The sequence below is a fragment of the Chiroxiphia lanceolata genome, chromosome 10, assembly GCF_009829145.1.
Source record: "Chiroxiphia lanceolata isolate bChiLan1 chromosome 10, bChiLan1.pri, whole genome shotgun sequence".
In the NCBI taxonomy this organism is placed as follows: Eukaryota; Metazoa; Chordata; class Aves; order Passeriformes; family Pipridae; genus Chiroxiphia; species Chiroxiphia lanceolata.
Window position 1 is genome coordinate 4,995,557 of NC_045646.1, and position 13,519 is coordinate 5,009,075.

Here is a 13,519-nt window from a genome sequence, read left to right on the forward strand (position 1 = left end):
AATTTGTAACATAAAATAGTCTCCTTTTTTTTGCTAGAGCTGCAGTATTGACCACCAAAGTACACATGTTTATTTGTACACACCCTTTGAGTTCAGTCTGAAAATTCTTGATAGTCTTTACGCTAAAGCTTCAAATCCTACTTTATTGTAAAATATGTTTATTGCTGAAATAAGTACGTGCTTCAAACACAGAAGAGCACCTGACTGTATTCCTGTTGTGGTTTTGTGGTTTTGTTTTTGTTGTTTTTTTCTGGTTTGTTTTTTTTTTTATTTTATTTTATGTTGGTAAAGCTGTTTTCACAGTGCAATTTGGAATTTAAATAGTGGCAATAGTGATCTATTGCAGAAGAGATCAGCCAGCAAATATACTAAGATTGGGATTCGTGACAGTTCTGGTTTTCCTGTGCTCATTATAAAAGGCTTATTTTGTGTGCAGTGTTTTTGGATATTACACACCCCCTTGCTCTACAAAATTTAGTGTCTTTTTTTTTCCCGTGACAGAGTATTTTGTATGTTTAAAGGTTAATGTATTCCCTATATGTAGGGCAGCACTCAGACAATAATGATGCATTTTCCATTGCTCCCCCAGTGCACTATGACTAGCAAGACACAGAATAATTTTAGCACTATGTTAAGGCAGCATGAAAGTCTCTTTTTGGGCAGTGCCTGTGAGCTGGTGGCTCCCTGTGGAACGGATGATACTTGCTTTTTCCTCACTGCCACGCATTCAGTGTTATGACATAAGATGTGCTTGTAAATATTCACAGTATGAAGGGCTGCTTTATTATAAATTGGGTGATTCTCTTGAGTTCAGGGAGTGAACACTGTTAATAAAAACTTGAGATGTTGTGGCATGGTTACACTAAATTCTTCAGGATATACGAAAGCTGCTCTTCCCTTTGGCGTGTGACTGTTCTGCAGGGACAGCTAATTTTGCTTATGTAAAGTAATTTTTTTAGCATTTTTTTTTTACATATGATTTCTTGAGAAGCATGAAACCTTCAGGTTGTGCCCCTGGAGCCTGTTCTGGAAGTCCTCTGAGCCACTCCTTGTTGTCCAGGACCCTGTTTGGCTGCACAGCTGTGGTGTATATGGGGATGGGTGGTGACGCTGTGCTTTAGAGGACTGAAGCAAAAACAACAGAGAAAAAGAAGTCTTAGTGTATCTTCATTTGTCTTCTCAAAGTTGGAAGAAAGGTACTTGCTTTAGGAAAACCTCTATGGAATATCCTCTATTTTAAACACCCTGAAGTATAATTAGCCACTAATTGAGTAATCACTGTTTTAAACCAGAAAGATGCACATCTGAATGTCTCTGTTTTGTATTAAGAAATCCTTAATACAAAAACTTCTTCCAGTTCCTCAGGGTTACACCAGTAACATAATCAGTGGAAACTTCAAAAATAAAAATACTCCTGAGAAACTACCCCCTAAACACTATAAAACTGGAATAAGCGTGTACTGGTAATTGAAGGTGCAATGTGTTACAGCAAGTGCTTTCTCCATTCCTGTTTTCTATGTGCTTGTAGCTGGAGGTGACTTGTTTAAGATGCTGATTTATAAGTCCCATAGATCACTGTGTTGGGCTGGATTAAGCAGCTCTTGGAAATGACAGTGGCTGGGAGAAGTTCAGTTGGTCAGGGGGCATGGAGAGGGTCTGTGGTTTCCTTGAGAGGACAGACTTAAAGAGAAAATAAGTAAAAAAGATACAAAAAATCTGGTCTTTTGAAAAAATCAAGCCCTTGAGTGCACAGTCCCCACATCAGGATATTTAAGGAACTGTCTGAGCAGTTCCAGGTGCTCTCACCAGGACTTGTGTTGTCAGCTGACTTCCTCAGGGTTTGCCTCCACGGTCCCACGTGATAAAAGAGATGCTGTGGTATGTGACTTTTGTAGCCTTTGTAACAACAGCCAAGTAAAGGAGTAAAGAAGGGGAATGTTGAGGATTAATTGAGATTAATTTTTTAATAGTTGCTGGAAGCTAAATGAAGTAGAAGCCCAGGGCCCTGGCACTGCCTGTGGGGGCAGGAAGCACGTGCTGGGCTGTTAAACACCTGAGTGCTTGCTGAATATTGGGGCTGGCCACCTGGGCTGTGTTAAGAAGCAGAAACATAAAGCACATCCTTTATTTGTGTGCGATTACATGACCAGTCTTTGTTCCTTTTAAGCCATGTGTGTGTTAATGACAAAGTATTAGTGTACTTCCTCTGGGACTCCCAGTATCCCTGGGGAGCAGGGGAGGGAAGCCCTGCTCGCCCTGTGCTGCCAACCACCCAGACTGAGCTCTGGGCTCTGACTGCAGAGCTGTGCCTCTGTGGGTGGTTCAGGGCAGGCTGATTTAGGATCTTAGTTCATTATCTTTGAGAGATGAAACAGCTTTATTTGCTGTATCATCAGTATTTTAAGAGCTGCTCTTTATATAAAGTTTTGACAGATAATAAATACTTCATAAATGCGTCAATACTTTAAATACTTCATTTCCTTTTCACATTTTTCCACTTAATTTTTCACAAACTCGGGTCTTGACTGTTGCTAGCTCTGCAAGAAAAGGACAAGGGCAAGGCATATCCTCACCCATTTCTTTGCTCAACTATTAATTGTGGACCTTCTACTTCCTTTATATGAAAGATTGCTGCTAGCTAGTGCTTTGGGGTAAAACCACACTAAATGAAATATGGGAAAGGGTGAGAATATGGGTCTGATCAACTGTAGAATGGAACTGAAACAACTCCCTGTATTTAAAGAAAAAAGTATTCTTTATTCTGAATTTCAGAATAAATAGATCCTGGGTGAATATGACATGTTCAGGAAATTCCCTTTTCCCTACTGACTGATTGAAGAGTGATGTCTTTAGCCATTATCTTAAGATCTCTGGTAGGAACTTCTGTTGCTGCCTGAGAATTGTCATTCACACTTTACAAATAGACAGTTTGTGCATAGTTTGGGGCAGTGAAGCTGTACTTGAGAATCTGTTCAGAGCTTTTTCATCCTGAAAGGCAATAATGCCAAGCTGTCATACCCACTGTGCTATGAATAATATGGACAAAATGATTATTCTGGTGCCACTTGACCTTGCTTGTCACTCACATGTTGGAAATAGATACGTACAGAGTATGTACATTGCGTGAAGCTTCTATCCATTGATCACACAGAATTGCTCAATTATTGCTAAATGTCCTTTTTGTTGCCATCCATCCAAATCGTCTTCAAGCTGGGGTCTCATTTTCTGCCACAAACCAACCAAACTGAGTTTTCTGCTCTGTAATTTTCTGTATATATGTAAAGCTACAAAAAGCCTGTAACAAGGGTAGAAGAATAGGTAGCAGAAAAGCAGCTGACAGCATAAAAATTAGAATTCCTGGTATATTCTGCCTAACCCATGCTGCTGGAAATACTCTTGAAACTCACCTCTAGCCTTTGTTCAGTATGCCAGCACAAGGTTTGGGATAGTGAAGCACAAAATTTGTCTGAAAAGAAAACATATATACTAATGGGAAAAAAACATGCTTTAGTGCTGGCCTTGAACAGGGGAAATTCACCCTTGCACAGGGTAAACAAGGCTGTGCATTAAACTGGCTTTTGTGATTTATTCAAGGACAAGGTACAGATGTGCAATGGCATAGAGGGCTTATAGCTATGCTGAAGCATTAACATCTGTGTTGTAAACAAGAACCTAAATTGCCTTTGGGTGGTTACGTTTTGAAATGAAAATGGGATAAAAACAGAGGCAGTTCACTAATACTGATATTTCTTTCAAGTGATGTTTTCAAGTGTTTTGCCGTTGAGGCTGAACTTGAAGCCCTTGCTTGTTCTTATCTTACAAAACAAAGAATGCAAGCACTAAATTTCAGTGCTGCTTTTCTTGTGGCTCTAAAAGTGAGTAACTTGAGAGAAAGGGCAGAAGTATGCTAAAAATCTAGCAGTGGTTTCTCAAATGAAAGATTTCCTGGAATTATTATTCCCTTAATTTGCTGGGTGGGTGTGGTTTGGTGTGGTAATGCAAAGGAATGGATACTATTAAAGGTTGAACAACTGTATATTTGTGTAGGAAGAGTGTGTATGTCAGTGAAATAAGGCTGTTGGTGTAGTCTAAGCAAACCAAACAAAGTCTGCTTGTTTGTTTTGGTTTTTTTTCCCTTTATGGTATGAGATTTGAAAAGAGGAAGTGAGTCAGTTTCTTGCAGGGAAGGAAAGAGTTGAAAATAGATTGGACATGGTAGAAGCAATGAGCAATACCTGTGGTGTGTTACTGGTGGGGACAAGGGTGCCAAGATGAGAGCGATGACGGGCACACACAAGGGAAAAGGTTGGTCACAGATTCACTGAATGGTTTGGTTTGGAAGGGACCTTAAATATCATCTCATTCCCACCCCCTGCTGTAGGCAGGGACATCTTCTGCTAGACTAGGTCTCTCCAAGCCCTGTCCAACCTGGGCTTGGGCACTTCCAGGGATGGGGCAGCCACAGCTTCTCTAGGCAACCTGTGTCAATATCTCAACAACCTCATGGGAAAGAAATTCTTCCTAACATCCAATTTAAACCTACCTTCTCTGTTTGAAACCATTACCTCTGCAATAATCATTGTTCTGTTGCTAAATGCCAAAGTCTCTCTCCATGTCTCTTGGAACCCCTTCAGGCACTGGAAGGGGCTCTAAGGTATCCCCGGAGCCTTCTCTTGTCGTCCGAAATAGTCCCAACTCTCAGCCTGTCTCCATAGCAGAGGTGCTCAAGTCTTTTGATCATCCTCATAACTGTCCTCTGAACTCTTATCCTTCTTCCACATTCTTTCTATGTTGGGGGCCCCAGAGCTGTATGCAGGAAGGTTCTTTGGGCCCTTCAGGGCAGGCACTGCCTGTGCACAGATGAGGCTGGGGTCAGGGACTGGGGTCAGGCTAGTTCAGTGCCTGGTTCTGTCCAGAGCATCTTCTGAATTATCAGAATTTGTCCCTTGGTTAAGTTTAAATAAATTTATGACTGTTTTCAAAATATACTTCAAAGCACTGCATGGATTAGAACATTAAATTCAGCAAAGCAGGAAGAAATAGAGTCCTTTTTCACTTGTGTCTTCTGTCTGATGGTAGTTGGGAAATGCATGTGGTCAGGCATGCTCCTGGGACATGGAAAGGGCTCCGGGGCACATACCAAGGTGCATGGGAGCAGGACAGGATGGATGTGCTTTGGCTTTGTCAGGGAAGGGAGAGTGAAACGCAGGGTAAGCTCTGATTTTTGTTTCTACTTGTTTCTCCCAAGTGTTCTGGCTCTTTCCACCTACGTGCTGGTGGGCAGGCTGGTTGCACGGGATGGAAAACTTTCTGTAGGAAATGTAGTTTCATTCAGACTGTTTTGGTCATTAGGGTTTGGAGCAAAACGATTTGTGTGGTGGTGTTTTAAAATACAGCTCTTGGAATTAAATAGCTTTTGTTTACACTTTGTTTATTAAGTTTTGGCTCAGTTTCTTTCTGTTTTACAGTAAAGGCCCTTTTCATCCTATTATGTTTTAAAAAGTAACTCTTACTACTCATTTATGTCATCTTACTTGACTTACGGTACTTGGTGTCTAGATTTAATGTTTGATGGGAAAGCCAGGCCTGCAATACCCGTTGGTCTCCTTGGTGTATCAACACATTTAAATAAGTTTTTGATTTATTAAAGTTCTTTCTAGTAACGGACAAATGAGAAATTATCTGCACAAGCATCCTGCAGAACAAAGCTGTGGTTGAGAACTCTAATCTGGAAGAATCCCGTGTCACTGTAATTCCTGTCTAACCATCCTGTGTTGTGTTCGCCAAAATATTTGCTTTTCATAACAACAGTCAGTATCATCCTTTAGAGGCACTGTCACCATCTTCTGTCTTGGGCAGCTTTGGAGTGTCCACAAGCTCAGCTCTGTAGCATGGGCACATCCCCAGACCTGGGCTCAGTTGTGCTTTTCCTGTTGGGATGATATCCATGGTGCACTCTGTAGTCTTTCAAAGCTGTAGCTATAAACCACCAGTTGTTAATACTTAATCATATAGTAGATACTATTCTTTTGTTTTCATGTTGTTGCCCAATTGTTAATCAGAAAATACCAGCATTTGCAGTGTAACCTTTTATCCTTTGTGTTATTTCTGGTATTTTTGGTGACTACCTCTATGTCAGAGATGGGTGCTTTGGCCTTTTAGTGTTTGGTCACCTTAGAAAACTATGGTCCTGATGGTGCAGCGTTTATCCTTCCATATGCAATAAATAACTTCCAGGTTTTTATACCTTGGTGAAATTTGTGTTGAAATCTAAGAAGAGAGAGTTTCCAGAGTAGATTTTTCCCATGTTATTGTCAGTGAGATCATACCTCCATTCTCCACTCATCTCATGGACTTTGTTTTTAGCACACTACAATCAAGTATAGGAAACCATGCAAGAAGCCAAGAGTAAACAATGGGATGCTTTGTTTACTGTGAGAATAATCTTAGCTTCTCCGTTTTAAAGCCGATAATGCTAAGAATAATCATGGAAATTTATTTTGCATGTGTGCTATTAAATCTTGAACCAGATGCACCTGCACTAGTAGCTTCACTCTGTGGAATATCTACTCCCTTACAATTGGTAGCTGTTATTTATTACAGTTCCCCTGACACAAGACAAAAGAAAAAGGAAACTTGGCATGTAACTACATTTTAATTTGGCTTAATCTTTCCAAATCCCAAAGTTTGAATGTTTTACTGTATACACTGTGAGGAGAGAAAGGGAGAACAATACCACTGAAACTGGAAATGTTTTTGAAACACTATGAATTTTGAGACCCTTGCTAATGGTCTGTGTCCACCTATGCTGGAGGGATGGCCACAGTCTCTCCTGCCCCTGCAACCTGGTCCCTGGGGAAGTCACTGCCCTGGGATGGGACCTGGCAGCCAGTGCCATGTCCTGCTGACGTGGCCTCTGGGCAGAGGAGCTTTGGCACAGGAGATGGGCAGGGGCCGAGTCACCAGCAGCGTGAGAAGTAAATTAAGACTTTAACCAGTCCAGTTTGCACGTACATAAAAATGAAGCATCCTGCTTCCCAGCAGAACAGCACCTAAATGAGCAGAGAAGTAGTTATTGAAATTTATCCTTTGCTAAAAAGAAATTTTTTTATTTTTTTTTTGGAATGTCTACGAATCTGCTGGGAAAAGCATTTATCTCTAGAATTAGGACAGCAGACTTGAAAGACTAATGTTAGAACATATGGTCTGGGCTATAATTTCAGACTTTTTTTGGGTTTGTAAATATGCAGGACTTGTATTTGGGGTTTACATCTGTCCTTATTTTACTTGTGTGAGTATGTGTGTGTATATATACATATATATATATATATGTCTGACAGAATCAGTAAATGTGGTACATGCAAACTAATTTGAAGGGTACTTGGAAAGGCTGTCTCATACACCATACTATCAATTTTGAAAAGTCTCCCAGTATCTCTGGATCTCTCCCCAAAGCACAGGGGTGCTCTGTGAGCTCATTGGTATCTGCAGGAATGCTGGAGTTGTCAGTGTCAGCCCTGCTCAAAGACAAATAATCCTCCAAGTGCAGACCCAGTGCATTCCAATTAATGGTGTCAGGATTTTAAAGTCCAAGATCCACATTCTTTTCCCAATCTACTCAGGCTGCAGACCTTGCACACCCATTAGTCAGTTCTTTTAGTCCTTTTACAGTGTATTAGTGCAGCTACAGTGCTGAGTTTGTAAAATAATTGTAGTCATTTTTTTTAATCTGAAGCAATTATATTTGTTGAGCAGAAGAGTCACAAAATTATTCTATCATCTTTATTAAATTCTATTCAATTCTATTTTATTAAATTCTATTAATCTTCCTCATAGGCAAATGTTTAGTTTCCTACACTTTTTATTCTTTAACCTGTGTGAGGTTAATGTTGATGTAGGAGATGTGGATTGGGGATGGGAATGAAGCACATTGTCACTTAGAATCATTGCATGGCTTTTACCATTATGTTTCTTATTTCTATTTTTGAAACAAATCTCAACTTGGATAAGTAATAATAATGGATTTAAGTGGTGAAGAATGTAAATGAGATTGTTGGTTTTGCTAAATTTTAAATTGTATTTATTTCCACCATAAGAAGAAAAAAAACCATAATGGTTGTTGAAAGCTGTGTTGAATCAGCTGTTGATTCTGCTGTTGTCAGATTTCTTGGGCTGGGTAGCTTTCACTCTCTGACAGTCTAACCCCTGCTATATTTAGATACAGTTTGTGTGATCATATCCTTAGCAGTGTTATTTGTTCCTTCTGCACCAGTAGTTTCTTGTGGTCACTGCAATAGGATGGGTTCTGTGCCTGTGACATCAGCAGGTCATTTTCTGTGTAATGAATTCATGTTTGTTAATATAGGTTTGAAGAATAGATGTTATTAGCAGAAACAAATTGCTGAGTCATTTCTGTCGTGCAAGGATCACTGGCTTCAAAACAAGAAGGAAAGGAAAAAAACCCCATTCAACCACATTATCCAGTGTGAAATTGCTAACTTTGGACAACCTTAGAGTTGTAGGCTGCCATCCAGTCGTATCAGTAATAGTTTTTGAACAGTAAATCTAGAATCTGATTTAGTATTCCAGATTATTTAGTTCAAATATCCTAGAAACAAATGAACCTACACTGTGATTTACTCATTTAAACGCAAGAATTAATTTTCATTTTTCATTTCTTTGTGGGTTAGAGAGAATCAAATACTGCTTAGAAGTGAAGCTACTCCTGGAGATGAGTGGGAGTTTTGTTGGTTTTTTCAATGTTAAACAAAAGACCAAGTTCTGTCATAATTTGTGCAATTTAGCTTTTTATTAATTTGCCCCATGTGTTATAATGTAAAGCTTCAGGGTTCTGCACATGCTTTGTTTATAAGCTGTGTTTGATTACTGCTTATGACTTCTTGACTTCTTGATTACATTACTAACAACAGTTTTGATGGTGTGTTTTGTGGATTTTTTTTTTCTTGCTGCTGCCTTTTTTTTTTTTCTGTAAGTTTATTCCTCTTGTTTCTGTTGGGAGTGGGATGGGGGAACACTTCTGTAGATGGGTTGGCAGAAGCAGTGCTTCCCCCTCTGGGTTTGTGTTAATTCTCTGACAATACCCTCCTTAGGAGGTTTTGTAAAATATTTAGTAGTACAGAACCATGTTAACCCAGTGTGCATGGGAAGGATTGCAAATTATTCATCAGCAAGGTTTATTTTTGCTTCTCCTGGCAAGTGAAGAGCTTGTGACCCTGCAGGTATAGAAGAAGGAAGCTGAGGAATCTGTGCAGAAACCCTGGTGTAAGGCTTTGTCAGCAAAATGTTCTCATCCTTATGGTATGGGAAGGCTTTGGTATTACCAGTGCTGGCCAAGCAAGAGTTAGCAATTTTTTTTAGCTCAAAATATGTGGGTGTTTTTTTTTTTTTCATCTGTACAGATTTCGAGCAAAGTTTCATAAGTGACCTTGTGACCTATAACTATCTGTGTACTGTTTATGCAAACTTCACCTTTTAAGTGATGTGCACGTTAAGTGAGGCTCTGCTGTGTTATTTGTAAAAATCTGGCCTAAAATTCCTAGAAACTCGTAGACTTTTGGTTATCCCACCTGCTGCTGCCGAGGGTCAGGCTCTTCAAATGCCATCTTGGCTCGGCCGCTCCAGATGACCTCGGCATAATGTGATAAAAGACTATTTTTGTCTCAGCAGACGATATTATCTCATCATAACATTTTTGAACGTTTCTAGCTGGATTGTTCTGAATGTTGGAGCTGTGCCTGGAGAGGGGACTGAAACACAATGCCTGCCATTCTCAATTGTGTGAGCCAGAGCCTTTGGGTTTGATGGTGGGACCATGGTGAGTAGGGTGGGAGTGAGACATTAATGAGGTCCTTCCAGTCCAGATCCCAGCACCTGTTGCCTTGAGACTTACATTAGCTCAAGCAGGTTTAATTTCTATGCCAAGCATTCGTGTTATGAGAGTGTGTGTGTCTCTGTGTGTGTATGTATATATTTATATAAAAATAGATATAGAGATGTATAAATACATACAAATATAAATATGGTAATTTTTTCACCTTCAGACGGTTACTCAGCTCTCCAAAGCTGTTCCAAGCATGGCTCTCCTCTGGGTGGAAGTTCTAGTCTTTGGTACCAACATGGAAATGGCAAGCAAGTGCCACTGGGTGATTTGCCTGCAGGATTTTCACTGAGGCATCATTAAGGTTACTTAACAAGTTAGAAGTACTTTTCCTCCCTTCAGGGAGAATTCTGATATTTGGAGTGTTTATCAGTCATCTGCAAAACTGAATGAACATAATTGGTGGCTAATTGTTTGCAAGAACTGTGAAATACAATTATGAAGAGTTAGGCTAAAACCAATTGTGTTTATGAAATCTAGCATAAGAAATGCTATATTAATCCTGCCTCAATACCAGGAAACGCAATTAGTGTAATTAAGACTATCATATTGTAATTTTCTTGGCGACTAGAGGCCTTGGCAGCCTCTTTCCCCTGCCAGGGCGGCTGGAGCGGAGCAGGTTCCTGTCGGCGGCTCCTTCTGCTGCCGCTGCCAAGGGAGTTATAAAATGACTTTGTTTACCCCTGTCGGGGATGCAGGAGATGCAGCTGCTATCAAGTGGAATAAGTGTTCAGTCTTCTGCATTTTGGTGGCTGGGCCGTGGTCACAGTGTCATTTTGCAGACTACTGCATGTGGTAACTGCAGCTGGATCCCCGTCTGCAAGCAAAGGGAAGCGGGAGGTTTGGACTCCTCAGTGGGGTTCTTCAAGCTGGAATTTCACCCAAGTCCTCCTTGGGATGTGGTTTGCCTGCTCTTGGCTGCCAGTCCTACCCTGAGAGCACACTCCAACCTCTGCCTCCATGCCGTGGGGGTTTGGGAGTCCTTGACCCCCTGTGGAAGAGGGGACAGTGCAGGAGGCACTGTCAGCCACTGCCACATCTGCAAGAGGCTGCAATTGGGGCAGAGGAATAGAGTAGATGAGAATTGCAATTAGACTCTCATTAACATTATGTAGTATGTCATGAAAAGATAATAAAATAAATAAATAGCTTCATGTATGTGTTTTAAAGTAAATTTAAGCAAGTTACTACTCCTGTTGGTCTTAGGAGTAGTAATCATAGATATCTCCATGCTGGTAGGGAATAACTCAAACCATTGTGGACCATCACTCTGAAATCAGCTTTTTGTTGAATATATATTGCTGGTGGATTTCTTATAGAATGTGCCCAGGTCAGAAAAAAATGAGTATGTAACATAGTTGTTATTGTTGCAGTTTGTCTGTCACTGCTGTGACTGCATGCAATTAAGGGATAATCAGCATAATGCCTACTTCGAGCTCTTCTTAATGGTTTAATTGCTTCTCTGAGTTAAATAAACCCTTCATGCTTATTTTACAAATTTTTCCCTGGGGAGCTTGTCACATGGAAGTGTATGTGCATGTATTTATTTTTTATACATGAAGAATAATCAGTTATTTAATTAAGCTTCTCCTGAAGTTCTCTTTTGGGATATTCTGTGTTCTTACGAGCTACTCTGATAAGCTAATGTGTCAGAAGTGATTGGGTAAGAGAGATAACGGGTTTGTCAGTGGGAAAATGAACCTGCATGTTAATGTTTCAGGTCATCTGAGTACCCATCCTTTGTGGACAGAAGTGGCAGTATACATTTTTCTGTGCTTTTTGAAATGCTGAAATGACTGTGATAGCTCTGGAGATGAGGTGTGAACTCTCTGTAGAAGGATGACCAAGGACTGTCCCCAGGTAATGGGCCATGGATGCCAGCCAGTTGGAGACGTGAGCAGATGCAGATGTGAAGTCTCCCCAAAGGTTTCTCTTCTCTAGGCTGAACGAGAAACTGCACTTGTTTTGATAGGGGTTTTTTTCCGGTTTGTTTTTATTCTGTACATTAGTTTTTTAAAGACATTTTCTGTATTTCAATGCATGTCACATGTATCATGTGCCTGTTGGAACTGCCTGGAGCCTGCAGAAAATAATATTCCTTCAACTATGTAAAAGTCTTTGTCTTTGTATAAATTCACCCATCCCAGAATACTTGCAAGGGATATTCAGTATGTTCTCTATTTTTTATTACCTGTGTTTCTAGGTTCTCTCTGCTCTGCCAGGGTGCAGGAGTTCACTTTAGGTATTACTGGAATTTGCTCCTTACAAAAGGCCTGAGCAGTATGCAGCCTGCCTAGCATGCTCCTCGGTGAGCTGGTGCCCCTGTTCAGCAGTGACACTATTTAGTATAGGAATTGAATGTTTTCCTCATAATTTCCCAGCCAAGGAGTCTTGGCTTTCAAAATGCTTTTGGGTATGGTACAATTACTGTGTAAAGGGCTTCTCCTTTTCCTTCATATAGAGGAATTTAGTATGTTGAAGTAGTAGTTGAAATAGTTTTAACTGCTGAATTAATTCATGTGCTAGTTAAGATCATGTTTAAACAAACCTGTTGTAGCTGTCTGCTTGCTTCCTTCAGTAGCACAGGGCTGACTGTGTTTTCCAGATGTAACCCCTACTTCATGCTGCTGTTTGTAAATACCACACTAAACAGCCAACTTCGCCTTATTTGAAGCCCGTTGTAATGATAAACATAAGAGTAATCCCTGGAAGGGGGCTGTTGAAGTTTGTGTGTGGGTGGTGGTGCTGTGCAAATCAGGGTTTCTTTTGTTTATGTCCATAAGGTTGTACTGAGAAACTCCATGCTTGCTGGGTCTTGGTGCAATGGGCTGCTTTGGAGGAAAATGTGAGCAATGGCAGAACTTTTAGTCAAACTCTGTTTAAAATCTTCTCTGGGAAGTAAATTAGATCTCAGAGCATAGTAAGATACAAAATGGAATGAACTTGTGGTGAGGCACGTGGAAGTGGGAGATGTAGTAATTATGGCTGTAACTGCTAACAGTGTTACAGTAGTTCCAATCATGGAAAAATGCTTTTCCTACAGAACAAATGGAAGCATCCTGAGTGTGTTTTATTGGAAGCCATGTTTAAAAAAAAAAAAAAATGCACCCCTCTAAAGTCTCAGTCCTGCTGTCATTACCTGAGTTTTTCTTCTCCTCTTCACTCCAACAGCTTCTCTGCAAGTGGGGCTTAAGTCTGCAGAAAGATGGGGTGTGTTCAAAGGCTTTTCTATTTGTTGATGCCTCATCTTTATTTGAACTACAGCCTTTTATATATTCAAATAGCAGAAGCTTATGTTTTCCTCAGGGTCAATGTAAGATTTCAATTGTGTTGTTGACAAGCACAACAAATTAAATGAATTTCAGTTTTAAGGCCATCCCAGATACCTGAGCATGAAATTTGAGTGCTCTGCTTTGAAGTACATTGGATACACAAAAGAAATAGAGGGTCTGCAAGCTGATATATAGTATTTACCAACTGCTGCTCATTCACATAGTTATTTCCATTCTGTATGAAGCCAAAAGAGCTTATGCACAAGATGGGTTAAGTGAATTAGGCAGTTATTTGAGCCAACTGCTCTGCCAGAAATAGATCTATAGCTATTTTCTGACCCCATGCTGT

General features: G+C 40.2%; 1 protein-coding gene across 4 annotated transcripts in view; it reads left to right on the forward strand.

Moving 5' to 3' along the window:
- The window catches only part of FNDC3B (fibronectin type III domain containing 3B), a 191,235-nt gene that overhangs the window by 46,371 nt on the left and 131,345 nt on the right, over positions 1–13,519 (forward strand). The gene's annotated exons all lie outside the window — the stretch shown is intronic.